This window comes from Ranitomeya imitator, chromosome 2, assembly GCF_032444005.1.
Source record: "Ranitomeya imitator isolate aRanImi1 chromosome 2, aRanImi1.pri, whole genome shotgun sequence".
NCBI classification, from domain to species: domain Eukaryota; kingdom Metazoa; phylum Chordata; class Amphibia; order Anura; family Dendrobatidae; genus Ranitomeya; species Ranitomeya imitator.
In genome coordinates this window covers 300,945,762-300,956,109 of record NC_091283.1, presented here as the reverse complement: position 1 = coordinate 300,956,109, position 10,348 = coordinate 300,945,762, and the positions used below count along the sequence as shown (strand labels likewise).

General features: G+C 40.9%; 1 protein-coding gene across 1 annotated transcript in view; it reads left to right on the top strand.

Moving 5' to 3' along the window:
* The first annotated feature begins 5,046 nt into the window (after window positions 1-5,046).
* Window positions 5,047-10,348, top strand: part of LOC138663356 (gastrula zinc finger protein XlCGF7.1-like) — a 100,357-nt gene continuing 95,055 nt past the window's right edge. Inside the window, exon 1 of the mRNA XM_069749535.1 lies at window positions 5,047-5,125. The gene's annotated coding sequence lies outside the window, so the exon portion shown is untranslated. The remainder of the gene's footprint in view (window positions 5,126-10,348) is intronic.

Sequence of the window (10,348 nt, the reverse complement as noted above, 5' to 3'; positions counted from 1 at the left end):
GATCCCAAGAATGATCTCCTCTGATCGAGGAAGTCACTTTACAGGAAAAATCATGCAAGCAGTTTGTACTATTCTAGGCGAACAACAACAATTCCTTGTACCTTACCATCCACAGTCTGCTGTTATTGTGGAAAGGATGAATAGACCAATAAAATCCAGAATTGCCAAAATGTTATTGGACAAAGGCAATACTTGGGTCGATGCCGTACCTTTGGTACTATTGAGTGTGAGAGGAACAACTTCTTCCACAACTCAATTTACTCCTTTTGAACTAATGACAGGAAGAAAATGCCATTGATTTTTCCACTTGAACCATTTTTGTTCACACCTCAAAAAGATGCTGTTGCAAGGTCCAAATGGTTGCAATTGTTGCCGGAAAACTATTCTTCCACATGTTGCATCAAGAATGCAGAGAATGGAGCCACCATATGAATCCAAATTCAAGAAAGGGGCTCTAGTGTTGATTAAAACTTTCAGGATGAGTGGACCTTGGGAAAGTAACTGGGAAGGTCCCTTTGAGATAATCGAAACCATGGGACAAGGTATGATTCTTGTACAACAAGCATCTAATGTTGTTAAAAATACCTGCAGACAACAAAGAGTGTGGGTACATGTCGATCAATGCAAATTGTATGTTGCAAAATAATGATACTGCATTTCTTTTAGGAAGAAATGGATTCTAATAGGAGCTGGAATATGAAACAGCATGTCCTTGATGGAAGGGATTCAACATCAATCCTTCAGGAGAAGACATTTCCCAGGAAAAGCTACTCTCTGATGGGAATTAAATTTCTGCTACTTTGTACTATTTCAACTGTGATCTATGCAGAAGATATTTTATATCATGGAACGAATATTTGTGAAATTAATGAACCTTTCAAAAGAACTCTACATTCACAGAAACCAAGAGGATCTAGTCTACAAGACCTAATAGATAAAGAAATACTGGACGATTCAGTAAATATTACCGGAAACACTTGCATGGGTTATGGTGTAAAATGCTATATTGAACTACACTTCATACATGACACTGACATAATATTACATGCTACCACAGGACCTAAGATGGGTTTATACAGTTACAAGGAGATTATATACACAATAATAAGACAGGCACATGGAAATGTAATCCTTCAGATGTGTTATACTGGAATATAGAGGTAAGAGGTGAAGAAAAAGCTGTGTGCTCAGGTGATATTACAAATGATGTGATCACAAAACGGAAAGATGTAAGATCCAAAACAGATATTTGGTTAATGACACAACTTTTGGGAAAATTTTGAATCCTTCATTACTTTCTGTTACAGAAGGAGATGAAGATTGGGTAAAAATATTGAACTTACAGAGAACCAGTACAAGTACAGGTATCTGTAGTTTTTACAGTAACAAATACTCTAGCTCCAGAAGTAAGGGTTACACCACAAGCAATACATAGTCAAGAAAATATGTCTCCTTTATTATTAAAATGCAACACAAGGTTAGAGTTACCTTGAGAATCTCCATTAACATGGATCATAGATAGATAGATTATTTTGGGAAGTTTTTCAAATGGTCCAATAAATGTTATACACAGAGGTGAATCCGGCAATGTGAGTTGGTTGAATAAGAATATTATTTTTTCTGTAGATAATCCACCTCCTTAGGATTCTGGACTTTACCAATGTTGCGTTTTAAGTAAAAATAACTACAAACAATGTAAAGATGTGAATGTGAAATGGATTATCAGCAGAAGACAAGGTTTCAACCATCTACTCCTTTCCAAATCAATCAATTCCAATCTAAACCTTTATTTCGAGATGGAGTGTTTATGACTATGATATGGACTTTTATCATGTCTAACTTCTATATATCCCCAGTGTCAATCACATCTCATTAACATGGAAATGGGAATAGAACAATGGTTGTCGGGAAGAGAAGAAACCCTGGTTCCTATAACTGTTCTGGGAATTCCTGTTAGTCATGCACAATTGCTATATTATCAATTACAGGACACAGATTTTGCATTTGATGGCACAAACACTGAACAATTAGACATTTAGTCATGCTTAAATGTTTCTAAGGTAATGTGTCTACCTGGACAGGATAAAGTCATTAATTATTCATGTTTCCATAATCATACCTCATGACATGCCAGAGTGGAGAATGTACACACGATCCATGACTTGGTGACACCAGAAAGCGCTAACAAAATTTGTTTCCCTGTTATGTCAGAAAAAGAAGTTGTTTCTGCATTCTTTTCATCTTGTGTACATGCTGAAAGTCTGACAATAGGTTTACATTGTATTGCGGAAAATGTGAAAACTCTCAAAAAAGGAAGGAAGTATAAATATTACATCAACAGTCACAAGAAATCTGAAAATCCTCCCGATACAGTTCAGTTTGTCACAAATAATTTTCCTTGGGATATGTGGACAAATGAGATAAAGAAAGACAAGGGTTTGTTAAAGGGAACCTGTCACCCCCAAAATCGAAGGTGAGCTAAGGCCACCGGCATCAGGGTCTTATCTACAGCATTCTGTAATGCTGTAGATAAGCCCCCGATTTAACCTGAAAGATAAAAAAAGAGGTTATATTATACTCACCCAGGGGTGGTCCCGCTGTGGTCTGGTCCGATGGGCGTCACTGTCCTTTCCGGGGCCTCCCATCTTCTTACGATGATGTCCTCTTCTTGTCTTCACGCTGCGGCTCTGGCACAGGCGTACTTTGTCTTCCATGTTGAGGGCAGAGCAAAATACTGCAGTGCACAGGCGCCGGGAAAGGTCAGAGAGGCCCAGCTCCTGGTCGCTGCAGTACTTTGCTCTGCCCTCAACAGGGAAGACAAAGTACGCCTGCGCCGGAGCCGCAGCATGAAGACAAGAAGATGGCGTCATCGTAAGAAGATGGGAGGCCCTGGACCGCGACGCCCATCAGATCGGACCGCCCGCCCAGGTGTGTATAATCTAACCTCTTTTTCTCATCTTTCAGGATACAAATGGGGCTTATCTACAGCATTACAGAATGCTGTAGATAAGCCCCTGATGCCGGTGGGCTTAGCTCACCTTCGATTTTGGGGTTGTTACAAAGTTTTCAGAATAAAGAATGAATGTGATATGAATGGTGAGAGAATGAGTTTAGGATTGATTATAATACTTCTCAAATCATAATCAGGGGGAATGCAAAATATCTATTTCAATAATGAAAAATATAGATTACTTAACATGCAGTTAAGTCTAACTCTGGTTAGTGGGCGACTGAGTTATTCTGAGGACTTTGGTAGATACATCTGTTCTCTGTCAGAACTATAGGGCTTTTGTCAGAACTGTCAATATGTGGCTATTTGGAGATAGTAAATGGTTCCTAAAGGTCATAGGCTATAGGCTTAAGTATTTCAAAATGAGGTAATGTACAAATAATTAAAAATCATATTCCATAAGTTACTAGTGTTGTTCTAATATGGTAGAGGGTATGAATATAGCGGCAAATTGCCATATGTGGTTAAGAGACAGGAAAAAGAGCAACCAATGTAAGTCTATGGGTCAAAATAGTACATAAGCCGACCTAACTCCTGTTCAGACAGAGCTCTCATACCTTGAGAATCTCCAACCCAGACCACATCAACTTCAGGACCATATGTAAGAACCAATGAATGCTTGTTTTCTCTTCTATAATCTCATACATATTTTTGTGTGCTATGAACTTTTCTTCATTTTTCTAATGGATCCAATCATTGTTTTATAAAAAAAACTACTTATTAAACGAACAAAGCTCAGCTCCATACACCTCGTACACACACGGCTCCGCTCCATACACCTCGTACACACACGGCTCCGCTCCATACACCTCGTACACACACGGCTCCGCTCCATACACCTCATACACACAGCTCTGCTCAGTACATGTCGTAGACACACAGCTTCGCTCTGTACAAATATGGCTCCTGTCCATACACAAACAACTCTGCTCTGTACTCCCTGTACACACACTGCTCCACTCAACACACATATAGATCTCAAGGCAGGGTATACATCACAACATAGATCAGAATAAATCAAAATATCCAACTGTATGCATTATCTACTTGTGCCTGATCTGTAACCCATATGGACAAGAATTGTGGACAATTCGGAGATATATAAGCAAGAAGAAAAAAAGAAAACAAACCGAACTCAAGCCCAAATCAAGTTAATAGATGTTTATTAAAGGGTAGAGTACACCATATAGTAGGGGGGGGAAAGAGACCAAAAGAAAAGCACTAAAACCAGGAGACGAAAAAATGTATTCAAATGGCAGCACAAAATGAGCATGGCCAAAAAATAAAGAAAAAATAAAGAAAAAAAGAAAAAATAGTGGAATATTGCTACATGTGTGTAAAAATAAATAAATAACTATACATACAACGAATGTGTACACGCAGTATGAAAATTATATGTATATAAATCATATATGTACAAGTTGTCTCATGAATAAAAGTGCATGTGCATGAGTAATGTATACTATATTGAGAGATATTTAGGAGACCACTTTATACAATAAAGTGCATATAGTGCATGCGTGTTTTAAACATGTGCATATGCGTGGTACAAAAGAGAGATGGGCGGCCACTAGAGCAAAAAGTAACCAGATCCAGGTGAATGCGCTAAGGTATCGGTAAGTATAGGAAGAAAATACATTCAAAAATATTCCAGTAATATGGATACTAATACAATGACCAGAGCTGCAAATACCTGAATGAGTGAGAAATCGTCTCCTGGATGTGCCTATCCCCGACGCGCGTTTCGGCGTCAGCCTTCGTCAGCACACCCTGTACACAGCCGGCTTTACTCCATATATGACACATGGCTCTGCTCCGTACACACACGGCTCCGCTCCGTATACCTCGTGCACACACGGCTCTGCTTCATACACCTCGTACACACAGGTCAGATACATCCACACTGTAAACCCCTCCTGACCCCACACATAAACTTCCCCTCATCCAGCACCATGACAACCAGCACAGCAGAGTCCTGCATACACTGAGGCCCCTCATCATGTGACCCTGACTCCTCCCCTCCTGTGACCTCATCACAGGTCCTGTGCGCAGCGCACAGAGCAGCCATATATGTGGGTTTACCCATATATGTGGTGTGCGGCTCTGCAAGTGAAGGTATGTGGAGATTCCCCATTACTGGCGCATTAATATTAGAAATATATTGCTTGGTCTTCCAGACCTTATCTTGACCTCCACTGTTCCTGGTAACTGCTATTTCTTAATTACATTTAGGACTGAGGAAAGGGCAACTTGTAAACACTTTGTTATCTTCTTCTATCCTCCTCCTGCTTTGTGGCCTCCACCATTGTCAGAGCTCGGCAGCTGCTTAGAGCCCATGGCTGCTGTTTTTTGGCACAAGGTTGGAGGAGGCCGGGTTTTTACAAAGTTGGTAAATTTGCATCACCTGACCTTTCCTAACAATGATAGTGAACAAGCCGTAACCCTAACAGGTTAATTAAGGTGTGAAACCTGGGTCAATGTTATCTGAGCGCACACATCTCCAAGCATTGCCCAAACTTTTTCATCACCGCCTTTTCCTTTTTGTACTTTTCAAAATGTAAAAAATGCAAATATATATATATCTCTAAAATACAAAGGAAATCTGTCGTCTTTAACTTTAGTCCTTTTAGGGTATGTGCACACGATGTGGATTAGGCTTAGGAATTTCTGGTGCGGATTCTGCCTCTCCTGGCAGAAAACGCACCTGCGGATTTGTCGCAATTTTTGTGCGGTTCCGCAGCGTTTTTTGTGCGTTTTGGCTGCGGTTTTCTTGCGGATTTGCTGCGTTTTTTACCCCTGCAGTTTTCTATAATGGAATGGGTACAAAAACGCTGCAGATTCATAAAAAAAGAAGTGACATGCTACTACTTTTAAACCGCAGCGTTTCCGCAGCGGATTTTCTGCAAAGTGTACACAGCATTTTTTTTCACATTGATTTACATTGTACTGTAAATCAATTGCGGATCTGCAGTGTTTCTGCACTGTAAAAAACTCTGCGGATCCGCAGAGAATCCGCAATGTGTGCACATACCCTAAGGGTATGTGCACACGATGCAGATTTAGTGCAGAAAAATCTGCTGCAGTTCTGCACTAAATCTGCATCTCCTGGCAGAATCTGCAGGTGCGTTTTTTATGTGTTTTTGATGCGTTTTTGATGCGTTTTTTGAGCACAAATCTGCACAAAAAACACATGAAAAACGCATCAAAAACGCATCAAAAACGCATGAAAAACGCATCAAAAACGCACCTGCAGATTTCTATTATGGAGGGGTGCAGAAACGCTGCAGAACTGCACAAAAGAAGTGACAGGCACTTCTTTGAAAACTGCAGCGTTTCTGCACAGATTTTTCTGCACCATGTGCACAGCTTTTTTTTTTTCCCATTGATTTACATTGTACTGTGATCACAGTGCAGTTCTGCAGCGTTTCTGCTGCAGAAAAATCTGCAGCAGTTCTGCACTAAATCTGCATCGTGTGCACATACCCTAAGACATCATTTAATCTTTAACTTACTTAACTGTTCACAATAACAGCAAAAAACATCTTCTACAATTGGGATAATTATCAGTTTAATACTTAGCAGCACATCTGCACTTTTATTATTTCCCTTTTTGCACAGTAACATTGCATACACTAGTCCCATATTTTCAGTTTTCTTTTTAAAATATTTTTCTTTGGTTTTGTATTAAAAACTGGGATTAGGGAAATGAGGCAGGGGAATGGTTAACAGTAGACAGAGGAAGGGATCAATAAAATTAGAGAAGCCTAATAACAGTCTCTAACAAATACTGATTTGCAATTTGAAGAATGTTGTACGTAGATGTCATACTTAAAAGTATACAATTTTGAGGAAAGAGGCACAAAATGGCAATTTTAAACCTTAAATTTGCTGTTCCAGATCTTCCATTTCTTAAAATGTTTGTAAACACTGCTATTGTTAGCCGCAAATCTCCATTCCACAGCGCTATGTTGGTGAATTTTGTCCAAAATATCTGAGAATTTGGATCTTTTGGGTTTTTTCCACCAGAGTGCCAATGCATTTTTGACAACTAGAAGGATCTGTATGATGACATTTCTAACCGAGGGGTCAAATTGCTCCATGTCGAGGGAAAGAAGCGCCCTTTGAGGGGTGATCACAAAGTTTTCAGAAAAGGAATTAATATGGTGCGATACCTGGAACCAGAGATTTTTTATTATTGGACAACCCCAAAATAAGTGAAAGAGATTACCCCGTTGTCCACAGTCTCTCCAACATAAGGGAGAGTGTTCCTGGTTTATATGTGACAATCTGATGGCTGTCAGATATCATCTTGTCATTATTTTAAAGTAGGACTCATGGATCGCTGTTGATATGTTTGACTGGCATGTGTTTTTTTATAGCGCTGTCCCATTGTTCAGTTCGCAAGTCTGTACCAAGGTCGGACTCCCACCTCTTCACATATACGTTTTTAGTGCTAACATTGTCCTTGATAAAGTACAGTGCCTTCCAAAAGTATTCGGCCCCCTGGAACATTTCGACCTTTTCTCACATATCATGCTTCAAACATAAAGATACCAAATGCAAATTTTTGGTGAAGAATCAACAACAAGTGGAACACAATTGTGAAGTTGGACGAAATTTATTGGTTATTTTAAATTTTTGTGGAAATTCAAAAACAAAGTGGGGCGTGCAATATTATTCGGCCCCTTTAACTTAATACTTTGTTGCGCCACCTTTTGCTGTGATTACAGCTGCAAGTCGATTGGGGTATGTCTCTATCAATTTTGTACATCGAGAGACTGAAATTCTTGCCCATTCTTCCTTGGCAAACAGCTCGAGCTTAGTGAGGGTTGATGGAGATCATTTTTGAACAGCAGTTTTCAGCTCTTTCCACAGATTCTCGATTGGATTGAGGTCTGGACTTTGACTTGGCCATTCTAACACCTGGATATGTTTATTTGTGAACCATTCCATTGAAGATTTTGCTTTATATTTGGGATCATTGTCTTGTTGGAAGACAAATCTCAGTCCCAGTCTCAGGTCTTTTGCAGACTCCAACAGGTTTTCTTGAAGAATGGTCCTGTATTTGGCTCCATCCATCTTCCCATCAATTTTAACCATCTTCCCTGTACCTGCTGAAGAAAAGCAGGCCCAAACCATGATGCTGCCACCACCTTGTTTGACAGTGGGGATGAGCTGTGTTGCCTATATGCCAAACATATCATTTGGCATTGTTTGCAAAAAGTTCAATTTTGGTTTCATCTGACCAGAGCACCTTCTTCCACATGTTTGGTGTGTCTCCCACGTGGCTTGTTGCAAACTTTAAACGACACTTTTTATGGATATCTTTGAGAAATGGCTTTCTTCTTGCCACTCTTCCATAAAGGCCAGAGTGATCATGGGCCTCTTGGCTGCATCTCTGATTAGTCTTCTCCTTGTTTGAGATGAAAGCTTAGAGGGACGGCCGGGTCTTGGTAGATTTGCAGTGGTATGATACTCTTTCCATTTCAATATGATCGCTTGCACAGTGCTCCTTGGGATGTTTAAAGTTTTGGAAATAATTTTGAATCCAAATCCAGATTTACACTACTCCACTTCTCCATGTAACCTAGGCGCTCAATACAGTACTGTTGCCTCCGGTATATAGGTTAAATTGCTTCAGTGATTATCTGACTGTCATCCCAAACAGGATGTTGTGTGAATATTATAGGAGGAAATGCAGGGCTATTGGTTTATAGGCGTATCCTCCCTGTCAGCACTGAGCAGCACCAAGCCCCCCTTTATTCTGTTATGCTTAGGGCCTTCCCTACACCGTCCCTCGGTTAGTCCTGCTGGGAGGGTTCCCTTGTACTTTAGGGTAGGCCGCTGCTGGATTCTTTGCACCGCTCCTTGATGGGTCCCAGTGGGCAACACTGGATCAGTCACTGACCACAGGGCTCCTCACAAGAGGCTCACTGGCAGACTCTGCAGTCTCTTCTGTGTCATGCTGCAACTAGATGCGAGGAGCGCCAAGAGCTGCTGTCACGTCTGAGCCTGGGTCTGTTGCAAGATGGCGCCTGGATGCGGCTGGATCTACTTTCTGCACCTCGAGGTAAGCACAGCCCAGTGAGTTGCAGACCTGCCGCGGTTATCCCATTCCCATTGTGCCTCACCTTAAGAGGTTGCTGTGGGTCCCTTGATTCGGGGAAGTCCGTCTTGTGTGTCCTCTGTGTGGGTAACGCTGGCACTATGGCGCAGAAGCACTCCAGAAAGATTAAATGATGAAAGAGAGGATGCCTCCGCCTCTCCTGCACCGCTGTTGTCCTCAGATTTTAAAACGCTGTGTCTTCTGATTTCTTTGTCTAAAACCCCCGATTTTGGTATCAAAATGGTCCAGGCACGATGAGAAACTGTTCTGGATCAGGAAGAGTCAGTTAGATAATATTCTTGTAGGCTTTGTGAGTCGCTTTTAAGATGTCAGGGTGGGAGCTCAGACCTTCTGCCTCCTACATTGCCAGAGCTCAAGCCACACCCCACCATATTTTCATTTTCCTTAAGTGTTTATCCACACTTTAACACTTTACAGCTCACCGCTAATATTCACACACATTAATAGGTTGCTCATAGAGGAAACACATTCTTCACCACTCCCCCCTCTATATGTATAATGCATCCTTTTTCATGTTTATCTCCATACATATTAGGCCCAGCACCCATTATACATTCCCTTGCCATTCTATTTACTGACAGCACATTATTAGTGATGAGCGAGCACTAAAATGCTCGGGTGCTCGTTGCTCTGGTTGAGCAAATTGGAATACTTGGGTATTCGACCCGAGCAACGAGCCCAAAGTAAGTCTATGGGAGACCCGAGTATTTTTACCACGATTCCCCCCAGGGGTCCTTTTAAGGTCTAAAAACATCTGAAAATGATGGAAACACTGCTCAAATGACACATGGACATCATGGGGATCCCCCCTGGCAGCATTCCTGACTCCTAGTTCACAGCTTTAAACAATTTTTTCTGAGATTCATGCCATTTTTCCTGGTGACACAAAAAACACACTAAAACGAAACCAAAACGGATTTTGCTAGGAAATATGTTAAGGCACATCCTTTGTAAGTTAATGACTTGCCTGTAAGGCCAAATAATTAACCCCAGACCACAAATTTCCTCCCCTACTTGGGCTTAGTTTAGACGCAGCGTTTTTGAAGCGTTTTTCAACTTTAACATTGCTTTCAACCACTACAAATACATTCACTAGAAAATGTCATTGTAACATTTAACAACCCTAGCTGCCCATGTCGTATGTGACACATAAGCAGACCCATCTTGTTTCATTTATGGAGGGAGTCTTAGGCTGTGTGCACACGTTTAGG